Genomic DNA, 8,476 nt, shown 5'->3' with positions numbered 1-8,476 from the left:
TGCAGAAAGAAAGGTCTTGCTGCAAAGACCAGTTTACTAGAAAGTCATGTGGATGCTTCTCTGTGTACGGGGGCTGATGTGACAGTACTCGCTTTAATTTATGTAAGGCTTGCTAGAATGTAAAGGGAGATCTTGTTTAAGACACCTGAAATCTGCCTTCTTCATCCCTCTACCTCCCTTCCCAAGGGGAGCATGGCTGAGCCCACTTTCAGAAACACGCAGCTCCTTTCTCTGCCGCCTTCATGCCGGGGTTGCCCAGGGTGCTGCTGCCCTTTCTGCAGTTGGCTGTGGGTCTGTATCCTTGTCTTGAGTGGAGGCTGGCTCTCAGGAAGGCAGTGCCTGCATTCAGGTCTTGCTATTGGAGTGGAAAGGACTCCTGTGCATAATGGATTCTTGATGGTCTGAGGAGACAGAAGCCCGCAGGCCCAGCCCTGTGGCCTGCACACTGCATAGCAGTGAATACATCCCTTCATGGACCTCCAAGGGACCCTAGTCTGGGGACACTGAACCACAATTGTTCATCCTGTACAGAATGGCTTGTGAGGAGAGGGCCTCGTCACTGTTGTTAAGGCATCCCCCATTTGTTCAGATAATATGTGTTTTGTCTACAGAAGTCAGATAAGCTTGCCCAAGATGTTAATGATGTATTTTAATTCATGGCTCATAATTCTGCAGTGTGACTCGCGAGACCCTTTCATTGTCTCTAGGAGAACAAGCTAACAGTGTCCTGCAGTACAGACCGGCAGCTCCCACATGGCCTGTGGGCTGTGCTGGGCCCTGCACCCACTCCAGCTCCTGGAGTTCCCGGAACTGCTAAGCAGAGCTCCCTGCTTCTGTATGGTCTGTGTCCCAGGGCCTCTGTAGACAAGCTTGTGGCTCTGTAGCCTGCTTCTAGCTTGAGCTGCATTACAAGCTGATGCGTTAGAGGGGACATTGCCCTGGCCCTCTGGGCCTCCTGACCCCCAGTAGGCCATGTTCTTGGTCCTTTCCCTCTGTTGAGAGGAGGCAACTGGAGGCAGAGCCACGTTCCCACAGCAGGCCGCTAGTCCTGGCAGCCACCAGGCTTCTTTACAGACCCAGTGTCTCTCTGTAAGAGGCTTCAAAACACAGATCTTGGGGAAGCTAGAGCAGTGTAAGACCCAACCGAGTTAAAGAGTGAGTCAGGACTGAGCAGCTCCTGGAGGAGACAGAGCTTTGAAGACAGCAGACACTGGCAGATGCAGTGGTGGCTCTGTCCCCTTCCTCCCTGTAGGTAGGAGGAGCCCCAGCTCTGCCCCCCAGCAGGTCAGAGGGAGCCCCAGCTCTGCCCCCCCCCAGCAGGTCAGAGGGAGCCCCAGCTCTGCCCCCCCAGCAGGTCAGGGGGAGCCCCAGCTCTGCCCCCCCCCAGCAGGTCAGGGGGAGCCCCAGCCTGCCCCCCCCAGCAGGTCAGGGAGCCCCAGCCTGCCCCCAGCAGGTCAGGAGGGAGCCCCAGCCTGCCCCCCAGCAGGTCAGGGGAGCCCCAGCCTGCCCCCCAGCAGGTCAGGGGGAGCCCCAGCCTGCCCCCCCAGCAGGTCAGAGGGAGCCCCAGCCTGCCCCCCCCAGCAGGTGGGAGGGAGCCCCAGCCTGCCCCCCCAGCAGGTCAGGGGAGCCCCAGCCTGCCCCCAGCAGGTCAGGGGAGCCCCAGCCTGCCCCCCCCAGCAGGTCAGGGGGCCCCAGCTCTGCCCCCCCCCAGCAGGTCAGGGGGGGAGCCCCAGCCTGCCCCCCCCCAGCAGGTCAGGGGAGCCCCAGCTCTGCCCCCCCAGCAGGTCAGGGGAGCCCCAGCCTGCCCCCCAGCAGGTCAGGGGAGCCCCAGCCTGCCCCCCCCCAGCAGGTCACCGGGGGGGGAGCCCCAGCCTGCCCCCCAGCAGGTCAGGGGAGCCCCAGCCTGCCCCCCAGCAGGTCAGGGGAGCCCCAGCCTGCCCCCCCAGCAGGTCAGGGGGAGCCCCAGCCTGCCCCCCCCCCCCAGCAGGTCAGGGGAGCCCCAGCCTGCCCCCCAGCAGGTCAGGGGAGCCCCAGGTCTGCCCCCCAGCAGGTCAGGGGAGCCCAGTCTGCCCCCCAGCAGGTCAGGGGAGCCCCAGCCTGCCCCCCAGCAGGTCAGGGGGAGCCCCAGCTCTGCCCCCCAGCAGGTCAGGGGGAGCCCCAGCTCTGCCCCCCCCCAGCAGGTCAGGGGGAGCCCCAGCTCTGCCCCCCCAGCAGGTCAGGGGGAGCCCCAGGTCTGCCCCCCCAGCAGGTCAGGGGGAGCCCAGCTCTGCCCCCCAGCAGGTCAGAGGGAGCCCCAGCTCTGCCCCCCCCAGCAGGTCAGGGGAGCCCAGCTCTGCCCCCCCAGCAGGTCAGAGGAGCCCCAGCCTGCTCCCCCCCCCCCAGCAGGTCAGGGGAGCCCCAGCCTGCTCCCCCCCCCCCAGCAGGTCAGGGGGGAGCCCCAGCCTGCTCCCCCAGCAGGTCAGGGGAGCCCCAGCCTGCTCCCCCCCAGGTCAGGTCAGGGAGCCCCAGCCTGCCCCCCCCCCCCAGCAGGTCAGAGGGAGGGCCAGCTCTGCTCCCCCCCCAGCAGGTCAGAGGGAGCCCCAGCTCTGCTCCCCCCCCCAGCAGGTCAGAGGGAGCCCCAGCCTTCCCCCCAGCAGGTCAGGGGAGCCCCAGCCTGCCCCCCAGCAGGTCAGAGGGAGCCCCAGCTCTGCCCCCCCCCAGCAGGTCAGAGGGAGCCCCAGCCTGCCCCCCCCAGCAGGTCAGAGGGAGCCCCAGCTCTGCTCCCCCCCCAGCAGGTCAGAGGGAGCCCCAGCTCTGCCCCCCCCCCAGCAGGTCAGGGGGAGCCCCAGCTCTGCCCCCCCCCCAGCAGGTCAGAGGGAGCCCCAGCTCTGCCCCCCCAGCAGGTCAGAGGGAGCCCCAGCTCTGCCCCCCAGCAGATACTTTGGGGTTCCCTGGCTTTTGTTTTCCTCCCTCCAGGCCTTTGTTTCTCCTCCCACTACACCTCGGGTTCAGAGAAGCATTGGGAGCAGGGTTGCTCAGGAAATGAGTGGATATCATTTGAAAATTTGCTCTCATTCCGTTCTCAGGGTGGCATTCTGATAAATAGTGTCAACTTTGCTAGTTTTAGGGAAAACAGGGAAACCATGCAGCCTTTGTTCTGTATTGGCTCCAGGCAGGCAGAGAGCTGGACTGTCTGTCAAGAATTTCACATCAAAATGTACGTACAAACCAGGACAAGGCTGCAGTCAGCCAGTCAGAAAAGTGCTGTTTTAGATGTCAGGGAAAGCGTCAGGGGCTCTTAGTGAACCCCATTTTCTTGTTCTGCCCCTCTGTGTGGAGAGGGCTTTGTGCCTAGGGGTGGAGGAGGGAGGTCTTCTTAGGCCTTAGAGCACCCCCTCCTCAAAACCGAGAAACCACTGTTCATATGAACAGTGTTGCGAGGTTTTCAAATCGGAGTTAGGGAAAGGTAATTTCCCAAACTGTATAGCTGAGTCCCAGCTTCCCTGAGCTTGTGTGGAGGACAAAGGTGAGTGAGACTCCACTGTGGGGCTGGGAGTAGTGCTGTTCCAGGAGTGTTTCCGCTTTCCTGTGTGTTTCTTCCTGGAGTGGCATTCGAAGCTTGCATAGTGTCTTTGTGATAAATTCCCAGGTCCGTGCCAATAGGAGGAGTAACAGGGCACTCACCTCCCCTCAGGTCTAGGGTCCTGAGTATTGGGCAAATCTGTAGCATACCTTGAAATAGTTCATCACACATTTGACCTCCAAGTATGAATGACCCAGCAGTGCTCCTCAACTGCCACTTGCTACGGAGTCCATAGTAAACTTGGGTTTTACAGTGTCCTGGTGTTGAATTTGATGTCTATGTATTGTTTATGGCCCCGGGTGAGGTAACCTGGAAGTGCAGCAGTCACTCAGGACTGTCCCAAGCTGCTCTGATGTCAGTGGGCAGTGCCTCTGGGCACATCATCCATGTCCTCTTCACTCCCTGGAAGTCACACTGAGATGCAGAGCAACTGTCCTGAGTGCCGAGGGGTGCAGCTCGAGTGCATTGGAATCCAACTCAGGGAAGCACTGTAGATTCCTAGCATTAGCACTACCGTGGCTTGGAGATGAAGATGGGGAGAGAGGGAGGGCAGAGTTACTCTCTAGGGTCACGCATTGATCCCAGTGAGTGGCAGTGGTAGGCAGGATAATTTCACTCCGGGAACTTGAGTCCTGGAGGACTAGGTGCAGGGCACTAGGGTGTAAGGCTCAGGGGTGCAGGAATCAGGCATGCCAGGGATCAGATTCTTCTTCGTAGACCGAGTTAAGGTGTTCTGGGCTGATTTTAAGAGCTGGAGAGGCCCGTGGAGGCTGGAAGACTCCGTGGTAGCATTGCACCCTGGAGTGGGGGTGAGTGCTGTGCCTTGCCTGTAGGTGGTTTCCTGGATGACTGTGCACCACACTCTGGGACAGTTTTTGATGGGTGGTGGGGTTCAGAGTTAGCTGTGGAGGAGCACACTGTCGTGGATGACCATGCTTGTGATTGAGAGAGTCCAGACTCACTGATTGTAATCCCAGGTGTCGTCCCCTCATGGGAGCTTGTCAGTCTGACAGGTGAGCATCACTCCACCTGGTCTCCCGGAAACATCTCTTGGTCCAGCTGGCACAGGGCCAGGGTGCTATCTGTACCTGGGGTTTGGGTTTGCTTCACCTTTAACCTCGGAGCACCCTCTGTTCACCTTTCCCTGCTCAGTTCCTGTCACTCCCAGCATTCTCTGCTCACCTAGGAGCTGAGTGCTGTTCTCAGCCTTTTTAAATGGTTCCACTAGATGGACACTTGGGGAGGACATGATTGGTCTTGGGGTGCTGGGAGTGACTCAGTCTCTCACGTTCTGTAACTGGCCAGTAGCTCAGTTGAAAGACATTGCCTTTCCCATGAGCAGCTAGAGTTTCAGTTTGGGGTGCTTAGAGTGACCCCACTCTACCCGTGGCTGATGCTAGGATGAGTGGGTAGTGTGACATGTCTGTCTGTGGGGTGTAGGGCTTATCATTGAAAGGATGTGTGTTTGGTTTGGAGCCCAGAAGTTCCCTGTATTCCCAGTTTATGGACTGTGATACCTGGGCAGTCACTCCACCTGGCTGAGTCAGCTGCGTGACCGGGGGACAGGAATGGCTGGGAGGCTGCATCCCTAATGTCTCAGGTCCAGGGGGACATTGTCCAGGTGGTAAAGGGTCACAGGAAGCTGTTTGTGTGGGGCATCTTGGTGCTGTCGGCCTGGGCTGGGCTTGTGTTATACCTGTGGAATTATCTCACGGTTCAACCATATGTTCTCTCCCTGTGTGTTCTCCTTCTGTGTGTTCTCTCCCTGTGTGTTCTCCTTCTGTGTGTTCTCCTTCTGTGTGTTCTCCTTCTGTGTGTTCTCTCCCTGTGTGTTCTCTCTCTGTGTGTTCTCCTTCTGTGTGTTCTCTCTGTGTGTTCTCCCTCTGTGTGTTCTATTTCTGTGTGTTCTCTCTCTGTGTGTTCTCCTTCTGTGTTCTCTCCTGTGTGTTCTCCCTGTGTGTTCTCCTTCTGTTTGTTCTCCTTCTGTGTGTGCTCCTTCTGTGTGTTCTCTCCCTGTGTGTTCTCCTTCTGTGTGTTCTCCTCTCCCTGTGTGTTCTTCTGTGTGTTCTCTTCTGTGTGTTCTCTCCCTGTGTGTTCTCCTTCTGTGTGTTCTCTCCCTGTGTGTTCTCCTTCTGTGTGTTCTCTCCCTGTGTGTTCTCTCCCTGTGTGTTCTCCTTCTGTGTGTTCTCCTTCTGTGTGTTCTCCTTCTGTGTGTTCTCTCCCCCTGTGTGTTCTCTCCCTGTGTGTTCTCTCCCTGTGTGTTCTCCTTCTGTGTGTTCTCTCCCTGTGTGTTCTCCTTCTGTGTGTTCTCTCCCTGTGTGTTCTCTCTCTGTGTGTTCTCTCTGTGTGTTCTCCTTCTGTGTGTCTCTGTGTGTTCTCTCTGTGTGTTCTCCTTCTGTGTGTTCTCTCCCTGTGTGTTCTCCTTCTGTGTGTTCTCTCCCTGTGTGTTTTCTCTCTGTGTGTTCTCTCCCTGTGTGTTCTCCTTCTATGTGTTCTCCTTCTGTGTGTTCTTTCCCTGTGTATTTTCCTGTGTGTTCTCTTTCTGCGTGTTCTCTTCATCCCTGTCATATGCCTGTACCTAAGATGCATTAAAAGTTTACTTTTCCTTGTTTTTAAGGCTGATTATCCAGCTTTTATAAAATGAAATATACCATTTAGAAATTATACATAGCACGTCCTAAAATGCATTCTCTGCACCTCCAGAGAACTTGAGCACAGAGCAGAGGCCCCATTGGAAATCTGTTTTAAAATCCCAGACAGCTAAAACAAAGCATCAGAGCCTTGCTTGTCTAATTCTGAGTTTCAGCCTTGGAAAAAATGATATATATTATATAAAACTCACAAAGTGTGTCACATGAGCCTGCTGTCTGCACACCAGCAGGGTGCACTGCTTTGGGCCCCTTCATGCTTGTGCAGCTCTGGACTGCTAAGTTGCCCTGGTTTAGGTAGCAAGCTAGCGTCTGTGGTTTTATAAGTCTGGTTACTTACAGGTTGGGGTGCTTTATGGATCTGTGGCTAGCCAGATGCGCTTGACTGCTCAGTTAGACCCTACTTAGTCGCAGAGTGCCACAAGGATGTGATGGGCAAATCGTAGGAGACTGTCCTAGCCACTGTGGCCTTGAGCTGTCAGGACATTAGGTTTGTATGGCTGTTGGGACACCACTGTGATTGCTTCAGCCAGCCACCAGTATCTGCAGTCAGCATCCATGGTCAGCTTTACAGTCACCACCTCTGATTAAGAGCAGTTTGTCCTGTAGACAGAGACGAGGATAGAGACACATTGGTTTGGCCCCTTATGACCTCATGAGGATCTGTGGTGCCACAGACCTTAATCTCCAGCCTGCATCAGAAGGAGCATTGCTAGCCTCTGGTCAGAGTGGCTAGGTCCTCATGCAGCGTTCCTTAGCCAGTGGTGACTGGGCCTGCCTGTGGCCCTCTTCACTTCTGCATGGCTGTCATTTACCTGTGGCACTGAAGCCCTACCCTGAGTGAGTGCCTTCCCTTCCTTATGGACCTGATAGTCCTGGGTAGAGCTGTAGTTTGGGGATGGCTAGGTAGAAAATGGAAGCTTCCCCTCCCCACCCCTGTCTCTGGGCTGGTGAAGGCAGGTGTCCCCACCCCTGTCTCTGGGCTGGTGAAGGCAAGTGTCCAACTGTGTTGGGTTGGAATGGTTGGAGTCAGACTTAGCATTGAGGTGGTAGGGAGGAGAGGGTGGCCATGTGTCAGTGGGTGAGCAGAGCCACACAGAGCCCCTTTTATAGGTCCTCTGGGTACACATGGCTCTGTTTGTTTTTTTCCTTAATCCCAACAGGTAGGAGATGTAGCAAGGGTGTGAGGTGTGGAATAAGGGAGGGGCAGAGGACGAAGCTAGTGTGTAGCTTAGTCACAGGTGGGATGCACACTGCACCTCAGCCGAGGCTAAGCAGGCGTCTGTGGAGCACATGTTGGTGACAGCCCCTGCACCTGCCCCTGCAGCTGCAGGCCCTCATGCTGCAAGTGGTCCCTTTTACGCCACGTGCCCCATGGTTGCCTCTGTAGCCCCTGCTTGCTTGGCTATTTTCCCAGGTCTTGTCAAAGGCTTTGGTGTGTGACTTTTAATTCTCTCAGGTACCTGGGTGGAATTAGACACCATTGACGGACATATATTACTAGGCTGGAGTCTAGTTACTTCAGGTCTATTTGCATCCAAGATTGTGTTTTTCTTTTCCATAGTTTATCACTAAACCATTGCTATGTGATTCTTTAAATGTACAGGATGTTTTGTCTTTAAGTTACTTGTACATAATTTTTATTCTTATTTTTATGTTTCTCATTTAGCATTTTCAGGTATACTGGATTAATGACTGGGAATCATTTGCCTTTTATATTACATCATTGTAAGTAGCTATACAGCCACAGGACATGTCTTGATACAATTATTTAAATTGGCTTGTCCTTGAGACAAGGTCAAGAAGCTTATAATTTTGCTTTACTTTTGGGGCTGGTGAGCTTTGGACTCTGTATCTGCTGTTTGGCTCTGCTGGGCGGTCTGTGGAGGAGCCAGGACGGTCTGCCTTGTGGAGGCTGCCTAGCTTGACCGCCACATGCTCGCTTAGTTGTCCTAGAGACCAGTAGGGGGCGCTGGTCAACCTGTCCTGCCTGTTCCCATTTAGGTTCCTAGAGACCTGTAGGGGGCAGTGTCCCGCCTGGCCTGCATGTGTTCATTTAGGTTCCTAGAGACCTGCAGGGGGCGCTTTTCAGCCTGTCCTGCCTGTGTCTATTTAGGTTAATTTAGAGACCTGTAGGCAGCTTCTCCCCTGCATGCTTAAGCATGTGCCATGACAGCAGGCTCTGGAGGGGAAAGCCTTTCTAACAGATGCAACAGCTGTTCTGTGGCAGGCAGCCTTGTCTCAGTTCATCTCATGGTTCTTGCCA

This window comes from Rattus rattus, chromosome 15 (genome assembly GCF_011064425.1).
Source record: "Rattus rattus isolate New Zealand chromosome 15, Rrattus_CSIRO_v1, whole genome shotgun sequence".
Taxonomy (NCBI): Eukaryota; Metazoa; Chordata; class Mammalia; order Rodentia; family Muridae; genus Rattus; species Rattus rattus.
The sequence above is the reverse complement of the archived record's forward strand: the minus strand, read 5'-3'. Positions refer to the sequence as shown.